Genomic DNA, 27,081 nt, shown 5'->3' on the forward strand with positions numbered 1-27,081 from the left:
ATGGTGCGGTGGGGCTGTGAGTAGAGGCATAGCCTGATGATAGGCCTAGAGACCCAGGTTCAAGCCCCACACAGTGTCAGTGTAGTGAACTGGGAATTCACTACTGGTGCGATGTTCTAAGGACTGGCTCCCCATCCCCCTGACTCCGCGCCCCACCCCCCCACCCCCCCCGCATATCCCAATATAAACCCTGGGTCCTGCCAAAACTCCAGTTCAGTCCACAGACCATGTGCGCCATTCCTATTAAATAAAAGCATGTTGTAGTCTCTCTGGCCTTGAGTGCTCACAGTGGTACTACAGTCAGTTACCCAGGTTCGACCCCACACAGCGTCAGCGACCCGAGTTCGAACCTGTCCTTGGGTGCAGTCTGTGTGGAGTCTTTACATTCTCTTCACATTCTTCCTGTGACCATGTTGGGTTCCCTACCACATCCCAAAGATGTATGTGCAGGTGGGTAGGTTATTTGGCCGCTATAAATGCCCCCAATTGTATCATGGGATGGTGGAGGGAGATGATAAGAATATTGGGAGAATAAAACGGGATTGGTGGTGGCAGTGGATGATTGGCGTGGACTCGATGGGCTGAAGGACCTTGTTTTGCTGCTGTATGACTTCCATGAATGTTGAATTGTAAACGGATGAGATAAAGAAGCTATTTCTCTGCAGCAATCCCTTGCAGATTATTTATGCACCTAAACCCTAATTCTGCCATACTGCCATAACAAATAGGACCAGGTGTCGAACATTCGGGCTATCAAACTTGCACCACCATTAATTAACCTCATTGGCTGTTCTGGCTGTGGATTCAGCTCCATCTTCCTGCTGTTTCACCTACTATGCAAAAATTCACCTCAGTTTGTCTTAACAGTTAGGTAATCAGCATGGTTGGCATAGCGGTTAGTGCGACACCTTTACAGTGCCAGCAATCCGAACCAGAGTTTGAATCCCACGCTGAATGTAAAGAGTTTGTATGTTCTCCCCGTGTCTGCTTGGGATTTCCTCTGCTGCTCAGGTTTCCTCCCACCGTTCAAAACGTACCAAAGTTTGTAGGTTAATTGGGTGGCACTGGCTCGTGGGCTGGAAAGGCCTGTTACTGTGCTGTTTGTCTAAACTGAATAATTAAAAATATTCAATAAGGCAGCGTCTTCTGCTTCCTTGGACAGAGAATGCCACAGATTCACTGCTCTCTGGGAATGTAGTTCCTCCTCAACTCCGTCATAAGCTTATTCCACCGAGTCTTGATGCTCTCTCCCCGGTTCTAGTCTCACCTGCGAGTGGAAACACCTTATCTCTGTCGGTTTCTGTGGCGCAAGCCCGTGAAAAATATTGTCAAATTTAGTCGTTTCTTTCACATATTGTGTTTTGTTGATAATTTGCCTCTCATGGTCCATTTTTCGTTTTTATCTCCATTTTTTTTTAGTTTTGATTTGTGAATTCCTGGTCCCTGAATGTTTGGCATAGGGGTACACAGTATTAAGATGGGTATGAATTCTAAAGGATCCAGGTAATATTGAGTCAAGAAGATGGACTTCATGTCAGATCTCAGAGCAGGTTGGATTGCAAACTCTGAGGACAAGAATAAACTCCTTTGGAGTTATGAAACCATGCACATAACGAGTCAATTAAAACAGTGGTTTCAAACTTTTTCTGTCCACCCACATTCAACCTTCAGCAATCCCTTACTAATCACAGAACACTGATGGCATAGGGAATACTTAAAGTGGTTTGTGAGTAGAAAGGGAAAGGTTGAGAACCACTACAATAAATTCTGATTTTGAAGGGTTGCATGGAGATCATGGGTTTCTTGGTAAGCACAGGTGTCAAAGAGAAGGACGGTTGGTTCAAGGGATGCATGGAGTAAGGATTTGAGTTGGAGGTGTGTTTGTGGGGGGTTTAAAAATATTAGAACATGATATTGGAGCAGGAGATGGCCACTTGGCCAGTGGAGCCTGCTTCACCATTCAATAAGATCACTGCTGATCTGGCCGCGGACTCACCTCCACTTACCCATCCGGTCCCCACCACCCTTAATTCCCCCACAGTTGAAAACTCCATCCAACTCTGCCTTCTCTCAGTTTAATGAGGCAGCCTCCAATGGGCAGAGAATTCCATTTCCACTGGGGGAAGTATAAGGACCTGCAAGATCAGGAAGAAATTTGATCAGGAGACTGGGAAGTTTAATAAGCCCAAAATACACTTCTCAGCATTCAAAGAACCTGCCGACAATTCATATCTGACACTGAGACCAGGATCGGAGTCTGTAATTTTGGTTTTGTTTTTGGCTATTATATTTCAGTTTATTATTAAGAACGTTGTTGCGGATTTTTTAACGTATCTGGCAGTGGGGTTTTCAGGAGGAGCTGGTGGTATTTTAAACTATTCTATATCGCCGCATCATGCGCACCATATCTTCCTTTCATTGGAGTAGGTTGAGGGGTTTTGGGTCGATAGGATGGGAAGCTGCCACCATCTTCATTCGAAAAAGGTTCGAATCCAAAAACCTCTCCTGCCAAGTAACTATTTTGGCATGAAGGCATCCTTTCAGGATAATTGCTTAGATCTCAGGAGGTTTACTAAGTTGATCCCTGGGATGAAGGGGTTGACTTATGATGAAAGATTAAATCATCTAGGATTGTATTCGCTCGAGTTCAGAAGAATGAGAGGAGATCTTATAGAAACATATAGGATTATGAAGGGTATGGATAGGATAGATGTAGGAAGGTTTTTTGAGCTGGCTGGGGAAACTAAAATGAGAGGACACAGTCTCAAGTTTCGGGGGTGTAGATTTAGGACAGAGATGAGGAAAAATAGTTTTTCCCAGAGAGTAGTGAATGTTTGGAATTTTCTAACCAGGGAAGTGGTTGAGGCTGCCTCATTAAACATATTTAAAATTCGGTTAGATAAATTTTTACATGATAGAGGAATTAGGGTATATGGGGAGAAGGCAGGTAGGTGGAGTTAGGTCATAAATTAGATCAGCCATGATCGTATTGAATGGCGGAGCAGGCTCCATTTCTGGCATACTCCTGTTCCTACTTCCTATGTTCCTATGTAACAAGTGCAATGCTTGTCTGTGAGGAAGCAGAACCGTCATCTTTTTCTTCAAGTAAAGCCTCTTTGCAGCCATCATTGATGAACCTCTGAATGACGTTTTCTCTCATAAAAGTTAAACTTGTAGATGTGAATATTTTTTTAAAAAAGAAAGGAAAGAATGTTGCATTATTTTGAGATAATTTCTTAAATGTAATTGGAATATTATATATTTGAGATGTTCATTTGTTAATGCCTCAAATAAGATTTAAAATATTTTATAAAGAAAAGAATTCTGGATATGATTTACAATTTACACAAGGGTGCAGTGCTAATTTTTTTAGGGGCTGGAGCTGCCCCCTGAGGTGCTGGAGAGACGTTCTGGTGATCTCTAGCAGGGCTGCACCCCTGAATTCATGTATATTAGTTTTACAGAATGTCTTATTTATTGCTTCTATCATTTTATTGAATTGTACTTTTATTTTATTTGTACGTTCTTTATTAAAATCAAGAGAAATATTTTAAAAAGGTAAAATAAACAGCATTTTGGAATATGTCGGTGGTTACGAAGTGACCTGAAGTTCTGAGTATTACAAAGCGCACATATTGAAGGTTCCTCTTTTAATTGCTCATTGTGTGTTCACTAGAATTTACTCTGACCCCAGCCATCTGTTTGCATTGTTACAGATTCATTTTTCACTGGTGTGCATAACTGATTGGGTTCACTTGGGTTGACTTGGCTGATTACATTGTGAGGCACTTAGTAATGGTCAACAATGGAGGGGTTGGCAGTTCTGACCTGAAGCTTACAAGGAATGCAGAAGCACATCAATACAGGTGCCGCTGGCACCGTCATGCACTGGACTGGAAAATGCACTTTGAGTGGGTGACGAGGAGCTGGGCTGGGAAGTGCACTTCGAGTGGGTGACGAGGAGCTGGGCTGGGAAGCCACTCTGTCATTCAGTCCCAGTGCTAAACACCGGCAAGTGTTAGCACAACGCTAGGAGAGTGAAGGCCACCCAGCACCCGCTTCTCTCTGTAAGGAGTCTGTATGTTCTTCCTGTATCCTGCGTGGGTTTCCTCTGGGTGCTCCTGTTGCCTCCCATCCTCGAAAATGTACAGGGTTGGTGCGCTAATTGGTGTATTTGGGCAGCAGGGGCTTGTGGGCAGAAGGGCCTGTTACCGTGCTATTAAAACAAAGAGTATGACTGATTCCTTCAAAACATTCTGCAGTTGATATTTATGGACCTGATAGATATCTTGGAATATTTGTCAATGATGGGAACTGATTACATTTTTTACAAATAAAGAGAGTTCTGTGTCATAGAGGGGATAATATTTGATTGGGGACCAGGAGACCTTTGACCCAATGCCAAGACCATCCCATCAGTTCCATTCTCCCCTATCTCCCTATACTCTTGCAACATATTCTCCCTGTCACATGTTCATCAACTCCCCAAGGCTCTGTGGCCGTCCACCTCCAACCAGGGTCAATTTCTGGAAGGCACTCAGCTTTGGAAGGTGGGAGGAAACCGGCCACAGGGAGAATGTACAAACTCCGCACAGACAGTGACCGACGGTCAGGGTTGAAGCCAGGTCTCCAGTGATGTGAGGCTAAAACCACTAACTGCTGGACCACCGGGCCGTGTAATTGCCGTTGAATTCTTCAATCCAGCCTTGCTGCTTCATTTTCAGCCATCAAAAGAAAGGAGGCACCTAGATGTCCCTGATCTTCTCAGGAAATGCAAGTTACATGGAAGTTTTCTGAAATATTACATCTATCTTCAATTGGGCTGGACACTAGTTACAGGTCATAGATTAATTTAAAACTGGCTTGTACTTTTGCTGTCTCTTCACTCCTTCAACTAGATGGCATTAACATACACCTCTGGTTTCCACTAGACCTCCCCCACCCTCCATTTCTCCTTTCCTCTAACACGCTCTCTCTCTCTCTCTCTCTCTCTCTCTCTCTCTCTCTCTTATTCCCTCTGTCTCTTAGCCTCTACCTTATTCACAGGTCTACGGTGGATGGCATCTCAATGGCCCTACACAAAGCCGTGGACAGCCAGGATGTACGCATCAGGATGCTTTTTGTTGACTTTACACCATCATCCCCTCAAAACTGATCAGCAAACTCCAAGACCTTGGACACAACAACCCATTGTGTTGTTCCTCACTTATATACCACAATCAGGGAGGATTAGTAAGAATATTTCCACAAGCTCCATCAATACCGGAGCACCACAGGGCTGCGTACCTGTCTACTTGTTTTACACCTATGTCTGTGTGGTTCAGTACGACAACAGCACCATCTACAAATTCGCTGATGATTCCATTGTAGTGGGTTGTATAAAAAGGGGCAATGAGTCAGGAGGGAGATTAAAATCTGGCTGAATGGTGCACCAACAACAACCTCGCACTCAATGTCACCAAAAACAAGGAGCTGATTATTGACTTCAGGAAAGGAAAGCCAAAGATGCATAATCCATAGATCATTGGGGGATCAGAGGTGGAGAGGGTGAGCAGATTTAATTTCTTGGGAATCACTATCTCGGAGAATCTTTCCTGGAACCAAGACACTAATGGCATCATGAAGAAAGCACGTCAGTACCTCCACTTCCTCAGGAGTTTGCGGAAGTTTAATATGATATCGGGAATCCTGGCAAATCTCCACAGAGGTGTGGTGGAAAGTGTGCTGACCGGCTGCATCACGGTCTGGTATGGGGACACCAATGTCCCTGAGCATAAAGCCCTTCAAAAGGTAGTGGACCCAGCCCAGGACATCACAAGCAAAACCCTCCACACCATTAAAAACATCTGCAGGGAACGCTGCCGTCGGAGAGCAGCAGGGATCCACACCACCCAGCACACACACTGCTCTCGCTGCTGCCATCAGGAAAGAGGTATCAGTGCCACAAGACTCGCATCCCCAGGTTCAAGAACCCCTCCACCATCAGACTCCTCAACAACAAATTCAGTCAGGGACTCATTGACTTTTCACTCTCTGTATTGCATAGTGAAAATTGTGTGCTGGTTTTTTGCTCTATCAATAAGTGGTAATTCTGCCTGGTCCACAGGAAAAAGAATCAATTGTATGTGATGTCATGTATGTACTCTGACAATAAATCTGAAATCTGTAAATCTCCCATCCCATCCCCTGTTCAGTTCTCACCTTTCCTCTCCAGTCTTCCCACCCATGTCCAACAATCACCTCTTGTCTGTTGGCCTGTGCTCCTCGCCTGCCCTTGCTTCCCTTCTCCCCAGCCTTTCAATTCAAGCGCCGGCCTCCACTTTACTTTGGCTTGAGCCCAAAACGTCGGTTATACCTTTATCTACCTCCCAAGGACACTGCGAGACCTGCTGAATTCCTGCAGCATTTCGGTGTTTCTACTACAATTGCGGTGTCTGCAGACATTCGTGTTTCACCCCATGGTATCCCTCCCGTGTCTTCATTGTACATAGCCTTGCACCATCTGGGATCTGGGGCCCCCCTCCACAGAGCAGTAGTCATCAAATCCCATTCTCACCACCACTTTGATCCACTTTAAAGCAGCCACTAGCAGCCTGGTTTGATTTCTGTTCCTGGAAATGTACAGCCCCACCCCCCCCCCCACCACCCACCACACAGTTCTGAGAAACCCTGGCCGGATCACGAAATGCCTCGTGCTGCCTCTGTAACGTATACAGTTGTAGCAGCTGCAGAGGGAGTGAGCCATTAATCTAGGGCTTTACCTGTTTGTGATCTTCCCTTCATTCCCACCCAAGGAATGTGGGTCTCAAACAAACCTATTCACCGGAGGCCAGAGCTGCTTGGGAGTGCTGTGTCCAGTTCTGATCTAGTTTGGAGAGGTTCACCAACTTGATTCTGGAAATGAGGAGCTTAGGTCATGAGGAGGAATTGCGTACTCATGGACTGTGCTCATTGGAGTTTAGAAGGATGAGATGAGATCTGATAGAATTCTACAGGGCAGGGGTGGCCAAAACCTTTTAGTCAAGGACCACAAACAGAAAAATATAATGAGTCACAGCCCAAACAATATTAAGCCTGGCAGTTTTCAACCATTTGGATGGGAAGAAAATTCATTTTCTATCAAAATAACTGTATGACACGACTGGACAGCTTAACTGTTGACTTTACAGTGGTTGTTTGATGTGCTCACATATTACAGTAGGAATTTCTGTCCCTGCTGTTCTTAAATTTAATTTAAATGAATACAATAAAACTCTTTAAAACTTGTTCAAAAAGCAGTGCAAAATTTTTTTAAAAGCTGGATGCAAAATGAGAAGAGGAAAAAAGATGAAGAGACAAGGCCATCCCCAACATTCCTCCATGACTCTCAGTGAATACAGTTCACGGCCCAAGTGTCCACCTTAAAAGATTATGATGCAATGTGTAACTCTATAGGTAGACTATTAAAGTTAACAGATTATTTGCAAATCAAGCAAACACACTTCCCCTTGACTTTGTATTCATTTTCGCACCTTGTTTTCGGCTATTTTGGTTCCTCCATGTTTAATCAACTGAGGTAAATGTTTCTTTTCAACAGAAGTAAATGTTCTCATGTGATCTTGAACCATTTGTTCAAAATGGGAGCGACATCTAGTGTTGAAACTCAGAAGTACAATTACAGCCAGTTCATTTTATTGGTAGAGGCACTGTTCTAATGGGCCATATTCCATTTTTTTAAATTCATCCTGGGCCACTTAGAAATGGGCAACAGGCCACAGTTGGCCAGGGGTCATTGTTTGGCCAACCCTGAATTAGAAGATAAGATAGAAGCAGGGAAGTTATTTCCACTGGCAATATCTGGACAAATTTCAGAGGAGTGGATGTAGAGAGTAGTGAATCTGTGGAATTCCCTGACCAAGGAAGCAGTAGAGGCTGCCTCATTGAATATATTTACGATGCAGGAAGGTATTTTGAATGATAGGGAAATGGTGGGGCTTTTGGGGCAACAGGTAAGGAACCTTGAATTTATTACATTACAATAAAGGAATTTTGAGTAGAGCTGAATCCACGTCCTGATCAGACAGGATTGCAGAGCAAGCCGGTGGGTCATGTTCCAGCCTCTTGCGTTGCCTCATTCCACATCAAACTGGGTTATGTTCAAATGGACCTTTCCGACAGCGAAGGCAGTTGAATAGACAGATGGAGGGAAATGACTCCTTCTGCTAAGGGAGTGTGGAACAGGGTGACTGAGAATTAAATGGGTCTCAAAGCCAAACAGCTATACCATCTAGAAACCAGCCCTGTGGCTATGAGGGTTTTACCTTAGATAATCCACTCATCTCCTCCATCTCAGACAGGTGGGTTGGTAGCTAATTGGACAATAAATTACCGTGACTTGTGAATAATTGAATCAAACAGGAACTGAAGGGAATATGGGGAAAATATAATGGATTAGTGTCAATGGATGGTTGATGCTCTGCACCAGCTCCGTGTGCCAAAGGGTCTGTTCATCCGCTCTATCTGACATGGATTCCTTCCACCACTCTAATCCCACGGCTTCAGAGGCAAATATGAAGGGTTATCATCAAATGGAAGATTTGTCAGATCTTCACTTAGATCAAGTCAAGTTTATTGTCATCCGATTGTACAAGTACAACCTGACGAAACAGCATTCTCCGGTCCTCAGTGTAAAACCACACAACCAGACATAACACATATACAGATAAACAATATACATGTAGGACAGGTATTATAATCTATAAAATTAAATAAATAGATAAATAATGCTTTGTACAAATGAAAGTCTATGAAGGTCAGTGTGAGTAGTTCCTTTGGTTGGTCAGTGTTTTCACTGCCCATGGGAAGAAGCTGTTCCTCAGCCTGGTGGTGCTGGCTCTGATACTCCTGGATCTCTTCCTCAAGGGATCAGCTGAAAGATGCTGTGTGCTGGGTAGAAGGGGGCCTCAGTGATTTGCGTGCCCTTTCGGACAATGATCCCATTAGGAAGTCCAGGATCCAGTTATAGAGAGGGGTGTTGAGAACCAGTGAGGACAGCTTCTCCATCAGCCTCTGGGGAATGATTGAATTAACCACTGAGATGAAGTCAATGAACAGCAGCCAGGCATATGAGGCGTCGTTCTCCAAGTGGACCAGGATGGAGTGAAATGACAAGGCTATAGCATCTGTCTGTGGAATGGTTTCTTCTATAGGCAAATTGAAATGGATCCAGTGTCCCTGAGAGATGTGTTTTGATGTGTCCATCCCTAGATGCTCAAAGCATTTCATAATGGTGGAGATCCGTGCCACATGACGGTAGTCATTGAGTCCTGTTATTGTTACCCTCTTGAGTACCGAGATGATGGTAGCTGACTTGAACCTTCATGGAACGATGGACTGTTGCAGTGAAGATGTTGAAGATGTCTGTGAGGATCTCCGTCAATTGGTCTGTGCAGTACTTCATTATCCGACCAGGTATGTTGTCTGGTCCCCCTGCCTTGTGTGGGTTCACCTTGGATAGGGTTCTCCTCACCTCGTCCATGCCTATGCAGGAAGCCCGTGCATCAGGGGGACACAGAACTTTCATTGGTATCATCCTGTTCTCATCAAACCGTGCATAGAAGGTGTTCGGTCTGTCCGGAAGGGAGGCGCCATTGTCCTCAAAATTCTCAAGGTTGACTTATTATCTGTAATAGTCTTGATCCCTTACCACATGCGCCTCTTGTCACTTGTGTTGCACAGCTGTCTGTGTATACCCTCGCTTTGCCTTCTGGATTGCATGGGAGAGTTTAGCCCTGGCAATCCTATCCCCTGTCCTGAAGACAGCATCACTAGTTCTGAGAAGTGCTCGGACCTCTGGATCCAACCTTGGTTTCTGGTTAGCCCTGGTTGTGAACCATTTGATCTTGGTGACATGCTGATGTAGCCAGTTGCTGAGCTCATGTACACCTCTATATTTACACGATCTTTGTAGGTGCCCACCTCCCTGAAACAGCTCCAGTCCGTGGTCTCAAAGCAGTCTTGCGGTGCTGTTATGGCCCCCCCTTCCCACCCCCGACCTGGCCATATCCTGATCTCCTTGCAAACTGCAAGTTTGCTTTGCCAGTGGTCTGTACACCGAGATTAGCAGGACAGATATCTGATCTGAGTAACCAATGTCGGGGCGAGGTGCAGCCTTGTACGCACCAGGGACATTGGTATACACCTGATCCAGGATGTCCTCTCCTCTGGTGACGAAGTTCACATGCTGTTGAATCTGTGATAAGACCGTTTTCAGGTTGGCGTGATTGAAGTCGCCAGCAACAATGCAGGGTGGGAAGTCTGGGCTTCACAGATGGCACCGTAAAGCCCCTTCACGGCCTCACCCTCATTAGTCGAAGGCAGAATGTAGACTGCAGCAACCAGCATGGCCGAGAATTCCCTGGGCAAGTGGAAGGGTCTGAATTTCAGCAGGAGGTGCCCTAATTCTACTGAACAGAAGGTCTTCACAACAGAGACATTGATGCGCCAGTTCTCATTGACATAAATGCATAGACCCCACCAAGTCTTACCAGAAGCAGCAGCGTCTCTGTCTGCCCTGAAGGAGACGAGGCCATCCAGCTGGGATGGTGTCCTGGAGCCACGTTTCTGTAATCACCATAGCACAGAAGGTGAGCAATCCTCTTGGGTTCAGTTGCAGCCTCAGGTGATCCATGATGTTACATCGTGAGCAATACAATCATCACACTACCTCAGTGTTGTCCCATCAAATGCTCTCAATGTAGTCACGTGTAGCATGTTTCTCCATTTGTAAGTTCAACTCTGCAGCACTCGCTAGCTACAATGTAATGCCCTCTCAGAACTATTGCAATGTTGTCATTGAAAGTTTTCCAGCTTGTTTCTATCAAGCAATGAAATCAGAATGTAAATTTCTCCACATGTAGGAAATATACATAACTCCACATGTAAGCACATCATTCTGAAGAGCCCAGGCAGTTTTATTATGTTAAACACCACAATAGTAACTGAACCTGAGGTTGTGCCTCATGTTGGCCCCTTTTGGCCAACCTGATTTGAATCGAAATCAGGTTGGCTTATTGCCACTTGTATTGAGATTTTTTTTTTAAATCATTTTACATGCTATCCAGACAAGTCAACTCAGAACAGGTAGTATAATAGGGACAAACAAATAATTGTGAGTGGTGTAACAATGAATCAATAGTGGAGGGTACCAAAACCAATTGTTCAAACCAGTGCAAGTGCATTACCTTGATATATTCAAGAGTCCGATAACCTCAGGAAAGAAATTCTCCTTAAATATGCAAATTTGCATCTTCAACCCTGTGTATGTTCTCCTTGACAGGAGGGAAGAGAAGAGAGTGTGTCAGGGATGGGAGTAAGACTCAAAAATCTGCAGACACCGTGGTTGGAGTAAAAACATAGAATGCTGGAGAAACTCAGCAGGACAAGCAGTGTACTTCATACACATCACTGGCATTTCAGGCTAGAGCCCTTCATCGAGGTATGGGAAAAATGTCGGCAGGCTTCGTATTTTTACTGTGGCGGAGAGGAGGGGAATGTGTCCAGTAATACGCTGGCAGCTTTCTCGAAGCAGCCAGAGGTGTAGCCGGAGTTAACGGAGGTGCATGATGGCCTATGCTGTGACCGTGAGGACCTCCGTACTGAAAATCTCTCTGCCTTGGCAATGACTGACAGAGCTTTGTTTTTGTTTCCGATCTTTGGTGATACAGTTTTAAGCCAACTGAATCCAGCCACCCTGAATTATCTGGGGGCATAGAGATGCAGAACTGAAACGGGACTTTTAGGCCATCGAGTCTGCGTGTTGACCATCAACTATGCATTACACTAATTTTCATCCCAGATTATTTTATTCTCCCCAAATTCTCATCGACTCCACCCTGGATTCCAGCATGCACCTGCACACTACAGGCAATTTACAGAGGCTAATTAAATCACCAACCTGCATGAGTTTAGGATGTGGAAATGAAACTGAGGCAGATGGCAGGAAATCCAGGCAGTCGCAGGGAGGACGTGCAACCTCCACACAGACAGTACCCGAGCTCTGGATAGGACCGGGGTCTCTGGCATTGCGAGATCACAGCTCTGCTGACTGCGCTACTGGGCCAATCACATTGGAGCATTTAGTTGTAAGGGAGAAGGGGCTTCACGGAAACTGGAGATGTCCCTGCCTTCTTTTTGCTCGTGTCTTGACGAAGGGATCAGACCTAAACTCTCGGTACCCCTTTGCTTCCAATGAACGCTGTATGACCTGCTGAGTTTCTCCAGCTCTTTTGTGTTTTGCATTAAAATCGACTTCTCCAGTTTCCATTAAACTCCTCCATTGATTCTCGCTTTCCCTCTTCCTCTCTCGCTTTTCCTCCATCTCCCCACCCCTCTCTTCCAGCTAGCCATCCCTCTCCTCCAGCTCCCCACCCCTCTCCTCCAGCTCCCCACCCACTCCTCCATCTCCCCACCCATTTCCTCCATCTCCCCATCCATCTCCTCCATCTTCCCCACCCTCTCCTCCATCTTCCCCACCCTCTCCTCCAGCTCCACACCCTCTCCTCCAGCTCCCCACCCTCTCCTCCAGCTCCACACCCTCTCTTCCAGCTCCCCACCCCTCTCCAGCTCCCTACCCTCTCCTCCAGCTCCACACCCTCTCCTCCAGCTCGCCACCCCTCTTCACCAGCTCCCCACCCCATTCCACCAGCTTCCCACCCTTCCTCCATCTCACTGGTATTCGTGTTCCCATGCCAGACCGTGATGCAGCCAGTCAGCACACTTTCCACCACACCTCTCTAGAAATTTGCCAGGGTTTCTGGTGTCAATCCAAACCTCCCCAAACTCCTGAGGAAGTCGAGGCGCTGACATACTTTCTTCATGATACCATTAGTGTGTTGGGTCCAAGAAATATCCTCTGAGATAGTGACTCCCAAGAACTTAAATTTGTTCACCTTCTCCACCTCTGATCCCCCCTAATGATCACTGGAGTCAACAATCAGCTCCTTGTTTTTGGTGACATTGAGCTTGTGGTTATTGTTAGTTCACCATTCAGCCAAGTTTTCAATCTCCCTCCTGTACACTGATTCATCCCTGTTCCTTTATACAACCTCTACCATCGGCAGATTTGTGGATTGTGTTGTTGTCATACTGAACCACATGGTCATAGGTCTAAAGTGAGTAGAGCAGGGGACTGAGAACACAGCCCTGTGGTGCTCCGGTACTGATGGAGATTGTGGAGATGTTCTTACCAATCCTCGCTGATTGTGGTCTGGAGGTGAGGAAATCAAGGATCCAACTACACAGTGGGGTGTTGTGTCCAAGGACTTGGAGTTTGCTGATCAGTTTTGAGGAGATGATGGTGTTAGATGCCGAATTGTAGTCAATAAAGAGCATCCTGATGAATGCACCTTTGCTGTTCAAGTGTTCCAGGGCTTTGTGTAGAGTCAGTGAGATGGCATCCACCATAGACCTGTTGCTACCGTAGGCGAACTGGAAAGTATCCATGTCACTGCTCAGAATGGAGCTGATCTGCTTCATCACCAGCCTTTCAAAACACTTCATCACTGTTGATGTTAGTGCCACTGGTTGATAATCATTTAGGCAGGTTACTACACTTTTTTTGGGCACTGGTGTGATTGATGCCTGTTTGAAATAGGTGGGTACCCACACCCTGGTAGAGTGAGATGTTGGAGGTATCCATGAATTCATTGGTAAGTTGGTCAGCATAGAGTTTTAAGACTCTGCCAGGTACTCCGTCTGAACTGGATGCTTTCTTCGAATTCATTCCCCTGAAGGCAGCCTGCACGTCATCCTCAGATATAGACAGGAGCAGATCATCAGTGGTGGTTCTTTCTTGTTCTTGTGGTAGAATTGGGTATAGGAGGCATCAGGGTGTGAAGCTTTGCCACCTCCTACTGCACCAGTTTCTGTTTTGTAGCAGGTCATGTCATTTAAGCCCTGCCACTGCTGTCAGGTATCCCTCATGGTTTCTATTTTCATCCGGAAACTCTGCAATAGCCGGTAGGTGGCTTTCTATAGGGATCTGGATCTCCCGACTTAAATGCCTGTGATCTAGTTCTCAGCAGGTTCTATATTTCATTGTTCATCCAGGGCTTCTGCTTGGGGACAACCCTGAACGATATGGTGGGGATACACTCACCCACAACTGTTTTGATAAAGTCTGTGACAGTCCTGGTGTAATCATTCAGATTCTCAGCATGAGAGTCTGCTGACTCGAGGCAGTCCTACAACTGTTCTTCAGCCTCCTGCAACCCACCTATCAGTTGTCCTGATCTCTGGAGCCTCTCTTTTCAGGCTCTGTCTGTATGAAGGCAGAAGGAGCACAGGCAGGTGATCCGACCTGCCAAAGTGCGGTCTTTGGAAAAGAACAATGGGCCTTCCTTATCTTGGTGTAGCCATGATGGAGATGTGCTGGGACCTCTGGTACAGTTGCCAACATACTTCCTGTGAATGCTGCATGACCTGCTGAGTTTCTCCCGAACGTTTGTGTATTGCATCATAATAGTAAACTTAAATGAATTTTAAAAAGGCAACAAATACAGGGATACCTTGTATAACACCGATTTGAACAGTGATGATTTTGAAATAAGTGGTTTATAACTAAAAATTGTTGAAATATAATTAAAATTGCGTTAACAGCAATGATGCAATAATTTAACATGATCAGCCCCATCCCTTCACTCACCTCTGGTGACATTGGTATTGGTGTAGGTGAAGACACTGGTGTACTCCTCTTCCCCGCATCTCCACCTCACAGCCAGCCTCAGCACTCTCCACGGCTCGGACATCTCCCTGCCCTTTTCCTCCTCGCCCCTCCCCGACCACCGTCTCCAAGCCAGCGGACTGTCCACGCTGCTGAGGCCAGAGGTTGTGGTCTTGAGATGCCATCAGGCAATTTATCTTCCTGCCCCCATTCCAAAACCTGCCCCAGAGAGCTGATCCCTTAATTGAAACGGAGGAATTTGCTCCCCTCTGCTCTTCCTCTTTGACATCAGTGCCCAGGATAAAACTGTCTCTCAATGATGTTATAAAGAAATGCAAACTACATTAGACAAATATTTTCTTAAATAAACAATGTTCACTTATTGCCAATAAAGATCTTTGTCATTTATCCTCACCTGGGAAGAGACATATAAGGCAATTGAACAACTGAAAAGTGGCAAAGCAGCAGGTATGGATGGAATCCCCCCAGAGGTCTGGAAGGCTGGCGGCAAAACTCTGCATGCCAAACTGCATGAGTTTTTCAAGCTCTGCTGGGACCAAGGAAAGCTGCCTCAGGACCTTTGTGATGCCATCATCATCACCCTGTACAAAAACAAAGGCGAGAAATCAAACTGCTCAAACTACAGGGGAATCACGCTGCACTCCATTGCAGGCAAAATCTTCGCTAGGATTCTCCGAAATAGAATAATACCTAGTGTCTCCGAGAATGTTCTCCTAGAATCACAGTGTGGCTTTCGCGCAAACAGAGGAACTACTGACATGGTCTTTGCCCTCAGACAGCTCCAAGAAAAGTACAGAGAACAAAACAAAGGACTCTACATCACCTTTGTTGACCTCACCAAAGCCTTCGACACCATGAGCAGGAAAGGGTTTTGGCAAATACTAGAGCACCTTGGATGCCCCCCAAAGTTCCTCAACATGGTTATCCAACTGCACGAAAACAAACAAGGTCGGGTCAGATACAGCAATGAGCTCTCTGAACCCTTCTCCATTAACAATGGCATGAAGCAAGGCTGCGTTCTCGCACCAACCCTCTTTTCAATCTTCTTCAGCATGATGCTGAACCAAGCCATGAAAGACCTCAACAATGAAATCGCTGTTTACATCCGGTACTGCACGGATGGCAGTCTCTTCAATCTGAGGCGCCTGCAAGCTCATACCAAGACACAAGAGCAACTTGTCCGTGAACTACTCTTTGCAGACGATGCCGCTTTAGTTGCCCATTTAGAGCCAGCTCTTCAGCGCTTGACGTCCTGTTTTGCGGAAACTGCCAAAATGTTTGGCCTGGAAGTCAGCCTGAAGAAAACTGAGGTCCTCCATCAGCCAGCTCCCCACCATGACTACCAGCCCCCCAACATCTCCATCGGGCACACAAAACTCAAAATGGTCAACCAGTTTACCTATCTCGGCTGCACCATTTCATCGGATGCAAGGATCGACAACGAGATAGACAACAGACTCGCCAAGGCAAATAGCACCTTTGGAAGACTACACAAAAGAGTCTGGAAAAACAACCAACTGAAAAACCTCACAAAGATTACCGTATACAGAGCCGTTGTCATACTCACACTCCTGTTCGGCTCAGAATCATGGGTCCTCTACTGGCATCAGCTACGGCTCCTAGAATGCTTCCACCAGCGTTGTCTCCGCTCCATCCTCAACATTCATTGGAGCGATTTCATCCTTAACATCAAAGTACTCGAGATGACAGAGGCCGTCAGCATCGAATCCACGCTGCTGAAGATCCAACTGCGCTGGGTAGGTCACGTCTCCAGAATGGAGGACCATCGCCTTCCCAAGATCGTGTTATATGGCGAGCTCTCCACTGGCCATCGTGACAGAGGTGCACCAAAGAAAGGTACAAGGACTGCCTAAAGAAATCACTTGGTGCCTGCCACATTGACCACCGCCAGTGGGCTGATATCGCCTCAAACCGTGCATCTTGGCGCCTCACAGTTCAGCAGGCAGCAACCTCCTTTGAAGAAGACTGCAGAGCCCACCTCACTGACAAAAGACAAAGGAGGAAAAACCCAACACCCAACCCCAACCAACCAATTTTCCCCTGCAACCGCTGCAACCGTGTCTGCCTGTCCCACATCGGACTTGTCAGCCACAAACGAGCCTGTAGCTGACGTGGACATTTACCCCTCCATAAATCTTCATCTGCAAAGCCAAGCCAAAGAAAAGATATCCCTTTTAAATATTTTAAACACACATTTGCATAAGAGTTCTAGGTAAAAGAATAAATAATTATAGGTTTGACTGTATTACATTAAAGTACAGTGTAATAATGTTTTGAACCGTGCAGTCTACCATAGCACTGAACTTGTTTGGAACATATGAACTGTGGTATACAAGGTATAAGTCAAGTGGTTGATGACTAAACTGGCTCCCCCACCAGGTTTGCCTAGTGTGAAGGGCGGGCTAGACACCCTGTAGGGTGAAAAACAAGACCTGTCAAAGGGTGGACGAACCCTCTCGTAGGGTCAACGGCCATTGAGCAAATGCATGCCGTGAAGCGCAGGAAGGGCATCCCTTGCATCGAAGCTCGGTCTGGCCATCTACTGCAACATAACTTCCCCCAGCCGTCTTGGACCTCACCATGCTGCTGGATCCGGGAGGGAATTTCGAAAGGTTGGGTCTGAACCTGTGCAACCCCTTACTCACCTAAATCATTTCACACGCACGCTGTTCCTTTCTGAGGAGTGGGGTAGCCTCATATCAAACCCCACAAACAGACTGAAAGGAGCCATTATCATCCTCTTGGATAAATAGCCAGAAGAACAAGGTATCCCTGTATATAAAATGGATAGATAATAAATATTCACAAAAAAACAGGGCCAACAGTGCTCCTCTAATGTCGGAACAGTCACTGATCAATGGAGCAAGGGGAGGTTCAAAAGCCCGAAAGCTGCTGGAAAAAAACTTTCTTGAACCTCGAGGTGCAGGTACCTTCTGCCCAGATATGGTGAGAAGGCAGGAGAATGGGGTTGAGAAGAAAAATACATCAGCCATGATACGAATGGCAGAGAACACTCGACGGGCCAAATGGCCTAATTCTCCTCCTACGTCCTATTTTCTCATGACCCTCGGTTACATTAGATTGGTGGGAGTTACTGTGGGAGGATCTGGAGCAACAACAGGTGATGAAAACAGACTTCAGTCCATATAGGTGGGGAAGCGGATGTCACGAGAAGTGAGCTGTCAACTGAATGTCATAATATAAATTGTATTTCAGAATCTGGAATTAATATTACATACTCATTTGTATGTATAAAGGGATCCTTGAATTGAGCTGGGTCCCAGCAAGGAGGAGAAGGAAAACCTGAAGCAGGGATGTCCATTCACTTTAGCAGCTGTATAGGGAAGGAACTGCACCGAGATTCACCAGAATCCACCTGAGGCCGAGTTACTGAACGCTGCAGGGCAGCCTTGCCATGGTGGGGAAGGATCGGCCTCTGATGTGGAGTCTTCATCATTGATTAACTTTATAGAAGAATTTGATTTGCATGTGTTTGTCCCCATGTACCTGAGACGGAAGGTTCTCAGGGCCAGAGACAGCCATTCAATGTACTATTTTTACATAGCTTTACATTCTGATTACCTCCTGCTATACTTTGTTGAAGGTTCAAGCTTGAATCTGCCTCTGTTCCATTCTGTTAATTTCCTGGATGTGTTTGATCGGTCAGTGCAGGTGAAGATTTACTCTCTGCGGTGTCATAACGGAAGCTCACTCAGGCTTGGAACAGCAGTGGAACCTGCCTTTATTTATTCTGCCAGTTGACTCCTCCAACTGCTCTGAAGCCAAGTTAACCATGTAACTGCAGCTTGACGTTCAGGAGATTTTTAAAAAAACGACCCCATGAACCTTCAAATAACAGTTTATGCATAATAAGTGCAACTCAAAAAAACATTCATCACACAACTTCCCCTTTGAGGAAATAGGAAGACATACAGATGGGTGAACATGTCCGGATTAAAAATGTATACACATTTAAAAGGAAAGGCCTGTGCTTACTGCTTTTTAAAATGTAAAAGTGTGACTGTATAATGTCCACATGTCATTCTGTCACTGCCAGTGGTCAATCTTACATTTAAATGTAAGTTAAAGCAAAACACAATCACTGAAGGAACTCAACGGGTCGAGAGCATCTGTGGGAGGGAGAGAATGGTCAATGTTTTGATGATTGGCTCCAATTCGAAATATTGACCTCTCTCTCTCTCTCCTCCCCCACCCCCCCCACCCAAGTACATTGTACTTCTCTCCAGATTCCAGCTTCTGCAGTCTCTCCTGTGTTTCCAGTCGCTAAGTTAAAGCACATCAGTCATGAACTTGCCTCAGTCCTGTTACGAGCCCAGAGGACCCCGAAATCCAGCAGCAATAGATATTCACCAAGACAAATGGTTACTTAAACAAAAGTTGCTTGAAATTATCTTTAAACATGAAAGTAGAATCAAACTCTAACTTATCACTACTAACTTAATCTAACTTAACCCCCTTCTAATTCTAAGCGCATGTGTATGTAATATGTGTGTAAGTTCAGAAAAATTCTTTGGTTCATAGTCCAATCTCACTTCTCATTCCTCCAAGTTCACTAGTTGCAGTCAAATTTTATACTGTGCACAGAATTTAACACATATAAAGTTCACCAGGCTTTAGTGCTTGAAAGGTAAATGGTTACTGCTCAGGAAGGTTCTTGTCAGTTTTCAGAGAGATTTTTGTTGTTCCAGAACATCCACAACTGATGTACTTCCATCAGCCACTTCAGGGTCTTGCTGACGAAACTTGCCCCTTCAGGGTTCTCCAGATGATAACCTCTTTCTTTCAGGTCACCACGGAGTTATTTGTTGTTTCCCTTATTCCAAGTGAAACATTAGACAGCCAGTCCTCTCCTCTTGCATGAACCACAAGGGCTTTGACCAGGCCATCTTCCAAAAGCTTACCAGCTTGTCCTATTCCAGTTCCAGCTGCTCTTGCTGGCTGTAACACTGTACAAGTGATCGATCTGTCTGTCTGTCTGTCTGTCTGTCTGTCTGTCTGTCTGTCTGTCTGTCTGTCTGTGTGAGAGAGAGAGAGTGTGAGTGAGTGAGTGAGTGAGTGAGTGAAAGAGAGAATGAGAGAGAGAGAGAGAGAGAGAGAGAGTGAGAAAGCTGGTTTGACTATCTCTGCTTGCAAAACCACATGACCCTCTTAGAACATCTCCAGACAGCAGGCGGCTCCAACAAGATCTTTCGTCTGCCGCCTTTTGTCAACAACAATCCATTAGTGAAGACTCTTGTAAAAGCTGTGAGGCCCCGACATGTCTAGCATTAGCAGAGCTGCAGTATTTTAAATAAGATCCATTTTCAAGTGTTTGTATGTGACCTACTCTAACAAACCTTTCCCAATTTATCTCCTAAAAACATATCTATATACTCTGTCACAGTACCAGTAAATTCAGGAACTTTCATGGAGATACTCCAAGCAAGAAGGTGATCAAGCAAAAGAGGATGTCAAAATAATTCAGCAGGATGTGCTAGGACTGGAGGGATTGAGATATAAGGTGATCTGAGGCTGGCACTTTTATCCCTGAAACATAGTAGATTGAAAGGGTGATATTATATAGTTTGAAAAAATTATGAGCAACATGTCTTTTGAACAGGGCAGGGGAGTCCAAAACCATAAGTTTAAGGTGAGAGGGGAAAGATTTAAAAGGACATGAGGGGCTACCTTTGAAATTCAGCAGGTAATAAACATACCCAGGTCTATCACAGGCTCCGACTTCCCAACCATTGCAGACATCCACGCGAGGCGCTGCCTCAAGAAGGCAGCCAACATCATTGAAGACCCTCGTCATCCTGGTTACAACCTCTTCTCACTGCTGCCTTTGGGCAGTGAGGTCTGAAGATTGGCACCTCTCCGTTCAAGAATACACCTATCAGGCCTTTGAACCTCCCCTCGTGACACTGATCAGGGACTGCTCCAATGCCACGAAAGGACTGTCTAAAGTCACTTTTTTCACGAGGAGAACTAAATATTTGTTATCCATCTATTTTTTCTACAAGTACCTATTTAGCTACCATCTTAGTACATATGTTTATGACAATAAACTCATTATCAATGTCAAGCCAAGTGTTTTAATGGATTTTACACAGGAAAGGCCTCTCAATCTCCAAAGGACCTCAGACTGCAGCCTTTGCATTTGTACTGAGCTTCAGTGCATCCTTCAGCGCATACTCTTGCAGTCTGGAATGTGCCCTTTGGCAGCATTCTCTCAATGACACTCCGTACACTTGAAGATGTAAATGTTTTGGGCTGTCCAGTGAGCATCTATGGTTGAGGTGATGATCTACCGGCAGCATGTGATGTCTGTCTTGGAATATACCCCAGGGAACGTCCTATAAATCAAAAGCTCCTCCTCTAAGTAGGTTGCTCAGGATGGACGAGGCACTATTCATCTTTGTCCAGACCCCCAAACTAAGTAAGGTCCTGGTACCTGTTGGTGAGTTCTGGTCATGAGACCTTCGGCTCAGCCTGTCCAGGGAATCACCCACCAGATCCATCGGATCCTACTCCCTCAGTATCTGCAGGATGTTCTGTGTTGACCACTGCCTGATGGACTTCTGGTCAAAGGTGTTTGTCCGGAAGATGTTTTCCACAAAGAACTGGTGATGCAATGTCCATCTGACTGAATTTCCTCAGCCACCTCACAAAGTATAGCCACTGACAAGCTTTCTTTGTGATTGCATCATCGTGGAGGCCCCAGGGGCCAGGCCCATCCTTCACAACATCTGCTCTCATACATCGGTTCCAAGTTTGCACTAATGCAGCCACACACAAAGGTGGATATCAGGATAGGGACAGTACTGGGTATAACTTTGCCTCCATGGTCTTGGGACTTGTACATGGTCACCTATCAGACCAGTTCCTTCCTGGATCCCCAGACGATTGAGATGATAGCCAGGAGAAAGGAGTGGAGAAAGGACAAGAACAGCAATGCTGAGAGCACCCCTCACCCTATGGCTGGATCCTTCTCCTTTATCCATTTCAGCAGTTTAGTTTAATCCTGCCCGTCCACTCCAGCCAATTTTTGTTGCACACCTCGCCAACCAGATCCCTAGCACCTTTAGGTGGTCAGACCAGGCGGTGAAGGAGATGGTAGACCAGTCGGATTAAAGATCATGACCTCTCTCTTCCTGCAGCTTTCTCTGCATCCTAATGCTGACTCACATTAGTTGTAGATGCTGATTGATCTGCACGCTGCTGTGGATCTGAGCAGAAGATGGCAACATCATCCATATCCTTGCAGGTCTTGACCTGGATGCCCTCTGCCTGGTACTGTCACCCTCTTGTGTCTGTGTCCATCCTGGTGTATTTGGCAAAGGGTACTCGACATCACACAAATAAGAGGAATGAGTGGGCAGCTTTGAACTTGATTGGAAACCCATCTGTTTCTCACCCATTGATATGAACTACACTCCAATCTATACCGTGAGATCCGATTCCTGATTCTCTCCCCAGTCCCTACATTGAAGAGCAGTGTCCTGCTGATCTAAGTTGACCAGGCAGGCGATCACTGTCCCATCCTACCCGTATGCGATAGTATCCCCGGGCAGCACATGGCTGCCAAATATTTCTTTGCTGGGATTTGGTCTGGTTGGGTCACTTGTCACAGAGCAATTTGGAAGTGACCTTGGACAGGAGCTTGTTATCCACTTTCAACAGTGGTCTTCTTCTCCTCTTTTTGCTTGTGGGAGCGGGTAATGATGCCCTTCCTTAGAGGTCTGACCTGCTCCCTGACAGGAGCATAGCAGGCCCGGACCCATCCAGTCCCACAGAACCCTGTATAGCTCAGCCATGAAGCTGGCACTTCCATGGGTTTTATTCAACTCGAAGGAGTGTGTGGAGTCAATCAGTTCCTCCAGGGTCGGCAACTGGTCTGGACTCTCCTGCTTCCTGTGGTCTAAGCCCTCTGTGTTAGATGGATAGGATATTCCGGGAGCCTGGTATGCCTAGGGCTGACAGAGAAGCATCTACTGATCCTCAGTATGCCCGTCTGTGAGGATGTGACTGAGCTGTCCTCTTCCTTAAGGCTGTGGATGGCAGAGCACCCTCTGTGAACCCTTTGGGAGCACGTCTCATCCTGCTCCATGGAACAGACTCTGGATTGGAAGATAACCTTGGAGGATTCAGAGGCCTTTCAGCTCTTCACCTTACAGAGTTCTCCCTCACACCCACCCTCCTCAACTGCAGAAGAAAGAGTTACTGGAAATCTGAAGTTGATGCAATTCCTCTGACTCTGTCCATCTTTGTGAACACCTCATGAGGGTGAGCTGTCCTGCTTGGTTACTCCCCACCAGGGAACGGAGGAAAGGCCTCGTGGTTCTCCCACCTGCACAGTCGCTCACTAGCTCCTCGATATTCTCTTGGGCCAAGTACCTGCTGTGATTGAGGTCGCCGACTGTGTGAGCGGTACTGAAGCGTGGTGCACACAGCACCAATCAGTGAACACAATTCGTTAACATAACAGCAACACACCAACTTAAAATAGGAGTCACAAATAACAGCTGGTCCATGCAAGCCACAGCCAACGTACGTTCACCACAATCTGTGATTATCTCAGGCTGTACTAAATGTGAGGAGCTTTCTAAGAAGCAGTTCTACCGGATTTTTACCACCCTTCCCACTCCCGTTGACGCCAATGATTTTTTCTGAGCTTTCAACCACGATACCTCTCGTGAACCACCATCATTTTGACTTTGGGATAATTTTCTCACAGGGTTTCAGAGCACAGAGGAGAGAGGGCGGCACGGTTGGTGAATGGTTAACGCAACGCCTTTACAGCACCAGCAATTAGGACCAGACAAGGGTTTGAATCCTGTCTGCAAGGAGTTTGTACGTTCTCCCCGTGTCTGTGTGGGTTTTCTCCGGATGCTCCGGTTTCTTCCCACCGTTCAAAACTTAACAAGGGTGTCATTCAATGGGGTGTAAATTGGACAACACAGACTCATGGGCTGAAATGGCCTGTTACCATGCTGTATGTATGTCTAAATATGTCCAAATTACAATGCAACCGTCCCATCCCATAGACGACGAGCATGTTTATAGTACATTCTATATACTGTCCTCTCTGGTCATCAAATATTCTCTCAATTTTCTGTGCTGCACAAAATCTACTGACTGGTTGCATCATGGTCTGGTCAAGAACACAGAAGGTTGCAAAAAATGGCCAACCTCGCCAAGCCCATTGCAGGCATAAACCTACCATCCATTGAAGATGCGTGTGTGAGGCAAGAAGTCCACCATTATCAAAAAGCCCCACATCACCATGATCGGAATACTTTGCTTCAGTATTCACCGGAAAAGATGCCACTGAGTACTCGTCTTTAAGCTCCTGTACCTAATGGCAACAGAGTGAAGAGGGCATGGCCTGGGGGTGGGGATCTTTGAGGAGAGAGGCTGTTTTTTTAAGACATCGCCTCGTCTCAATGTCCTCGATGGAGTGAAGTCTGGTGCCTGTGATGTCACAGACAGAGTTAACCACCCTCTGGAGTTTATTCTGGTCCTGAGTTGGCGCCTCCATACCAGACAATGATGCAACCAGCCAGAATGCTCTCCATGGTACACCTGTAGAAGTTTATGAGAGTCTTTGGTGACATAGCAAATCTCCTCAGACACCTCACAAAGTATAGCCTCTAGTGAGCTTTCTTCGTGATTGCATTGACACGGAGGCTCTAGGTCAGATCATCGGAGATGTTGACACCCAGGAATGTGAAGTTCTTGACTTTCTCTACTACTGAGATCTCGATGAGGACAGGATCGTGTTCCCTGACTTGCTGGATCTTATTAAAAACATTAAGATTGATAAGTCCTGGAGGACTGGACGAGATATACCCCAGGTTGCTGTGGGAAGAGAGCAAAGAGATAGCTGGGGCCATTAGTGATGATATTTGCACCTTCCTTGGCCACAGGGGAGGTGCCGGAGGTCTGGAGAAATGCAAATGTGGTCCCTTGTTTAAAAAAAGTAATAGGGAGAATCCTGGAAATTATAGTCCAATGAGTCTTGCATCAGTGGTGAATAAACTATTGGAGGGGATTCTTAAGGGTCAGCCTCCACCACCACCCCCAGCACTGCATTTTAGGCACCTACCCCCTCTCTGTGTTTAAAAAAACTTATCTCTGACACCTCCCCTAAACTTCCTCCACTCTTGTTGCAGACTAGGAGATCACTTTGCTGAGCACCTTCACTCTGTCCGCATCAGTGATAGGGATCTCCCAGTGGCCGACCACTTCAATTTTGTGCCCCACTCCCATCCTCACATGTCTGTCCATGGCCTCATGTGCTGTCCCACCAAGACCACCCATAAATTGGAGGAGCAACACATCTGGGCCCTTGCCAACTGGATGGTATTAACATCAACAGCTCCAGTTTCTGCTAACCTACTCTCTGTCCTCCCTGCCTTCCCCATCCCTCTGTCTTCTCTCCTCCAGCTCTCCACTCCATTCCCAGAACCTGCCCCCCTTCCCCTTGTTTGCTGGTGTGCCCTCCCTCCTTTATCCATCTTGTATCTCCTGTCTATGGGACTGCACTCCTCCCCCTGCCCCCACCCCACCAGTTTATTCAGGCACTTGCCTACATTTTATTGTACCTTGCTCAAGCCCGAAACGTCGGTTATGCATCATTATCTGGGCTACATAAAGTCCGCTGTTTAACTGGCTGAATTTCTCCAATATTAGGTGCTTACTTAGATTAAGTACTGGTATTGGTGATTGTGAATCTATCTGATTATTGTGCAAACACAAGCTGTCCACTGGTTTCTTTCAGGACAGGAATATGTTGGAGAGCATGTCACAGTGCATGATGTGCTAAGCTTCCCTGATTTCAATAGAGGAGAACTGTATTGGGAAGGGTTCTGGCTGTCACGTGACAGCACTGCCCATTACCTAGTCGGAGGACACACCAGCTGCCAATCAAAGTTTAGTTCCACCCCACCCATTAGTGCACACCTTGCTGCTGTAACATGTAAATTACCTGGACTGGACTCTCCAGCCTGCCTGTACTTGGCCTTGGGCCATTGGCTGTTGTAATTAGATTAACCCTCCTGCCACTGAGCTATTGGCCCCCAGTAAATGTTATAGGCTTGTCCCTCCAGCACTAGAAAAGTGCCATGTGCTCTTTGTTCTCTTTCTTTGCCAGTTTGCTACCATCCTGCTTCACTCCAGACCTATAAATGTGGAAGGGCACTGGCGAAACTATTGGTAAGGTGTGCACTGTGAAAAGGGTTGTGAGCGTTTAATTAGTGTCCCTTGTAGCACAGAGCCATGCCTGTACAGAGTCAAGGGGTGGTGGGGCATTGTAGTGATTTTTCCCTGATCATTGTGTATGTGTGTGTGTGTTTGTGTGTGTGTGTGGTGTGTGTGTGTGTGTGTGTGTGTGTGTGTGTGTGTGTGTGTGTGTGTGTGTGTGTGTGTGTGTGTGTGTGTGTGTGTGTGTGTGTGTGTGCGCTCTGCATCAGTTACCATTTTCCCACATTTGCCTTCTGTAAATAAAATCCTTCCCTATATTAAAACTGTGTTCAGAGTCCTTGCCTTTAAGACCAACCAAATCTGTTTCCTCACTCACAACAGGAACTTACATTCAGATCAAGGAGTAACCCCCAATCTTCCAGTGGCGACAGGGTTAGCAGAGCGCTATACAGTGGCAGTGACCCTGGCATGAATCCCCAGCTGTGTGTAAGGAGGTCGTACATTATCCCCATATCTACGAGGGATCCCCGTATCTACGAGGGATTCCTCCAGGTGCTTTGGTTTCTTCCCACGTCCCAAAGATGTACGGGATGGTGCGGACTTGTGGCCTGAAAGGGCCGGTTGCCGAGCTGTATCTCTGTGATAGTATAGATCTATCACCAATGTATATAGTGTATATAGTTACAGTATCTAGACTGTGCTTACAGCGATTGGCTGAGAGCTAAGCCACGCCTACTGTCTGGGCCTTAAAGGGTTGTGTCCCTAGCCAGGTCGGATCATTCCGGACTGGTCGGCCACCTGTGAAGAGCTCCTGTCTTTTGCTAATAAAAGCCTTGGTTTGGATCAACAAGTCTTTGATTCTTTCGACGAGCTCTACAATCTCTAAATTCAATTACAGAGTGCCCAGGACATACTGATTTCAGACATTTCTTTAGGAGGTGCAACAATGGGATGCTTGAATCCAGCAGAGGGTACTGGAGATCACCTAGTGTCTAAAGAGCAATGCAGAGCCCCCACTGAACTAGGCTGCCCCACCATGACCTCCCTCTGGTCTCTTGAAAATACCAATTGCCTTGTTTATGAAGCAAAGACTATTTGGTTTGGGCTGGTAAATATAACCAGCAAACTTCCCT

The 27,081-nt window shown here is 46.1% G+C and overlaps 1 protein-coding gene and 1 long non-coding RNA gene across 3 annotated transcripts in view; one reads left to right on the forward strand and one right to left on the reverse strand.

Moving 5' to 3' along the window:
• Positions 1–27,081, forward strand: part of LOC138744608 (protein FAM187B-like) — a 120,844-nt gene that overhangs the window by 42,368 nt on the left and 51,395 nt on the right. The gene's annotated exons all lie outside the window — the stretch shown is intronic.
• On the reverse strand, positions 2,003–15,231 carry LOC138744610 (uncharacterized). Of its 2 annotated transcripts, none has more exons than XR_011345655.1 (4): positions 15,117–15,231; positions 10,527–10,855; positions 6,762–6,894; positions 2,003–2,135 (listed from the first exon to the last, which is right to left on the reverse strand). It is a non-coding gene; the product is annotated as an uncharacterized lncRNA (long non-coding RNA). The 2 variants fall into 2 exon arrangements; XR_011345656.1 differs by lacking the exon at positions 15,117–15,231 and adding an exon at positions 11,223–11,305.

Source organism: Narcine bancroftii, chromosome 10, assembly GCF_036971445.1.
Source record: "Narcine bancroftii isolate sNarBan1 chromosome 10, sNarBan1.hap1, whole genome shotgun sequence".
NCBI lineage: Eukaryota > Metazoa > Chordata > Chondrichthyes > Torpediniformes > Narcinidae > Narcine > Narcine bancroftii.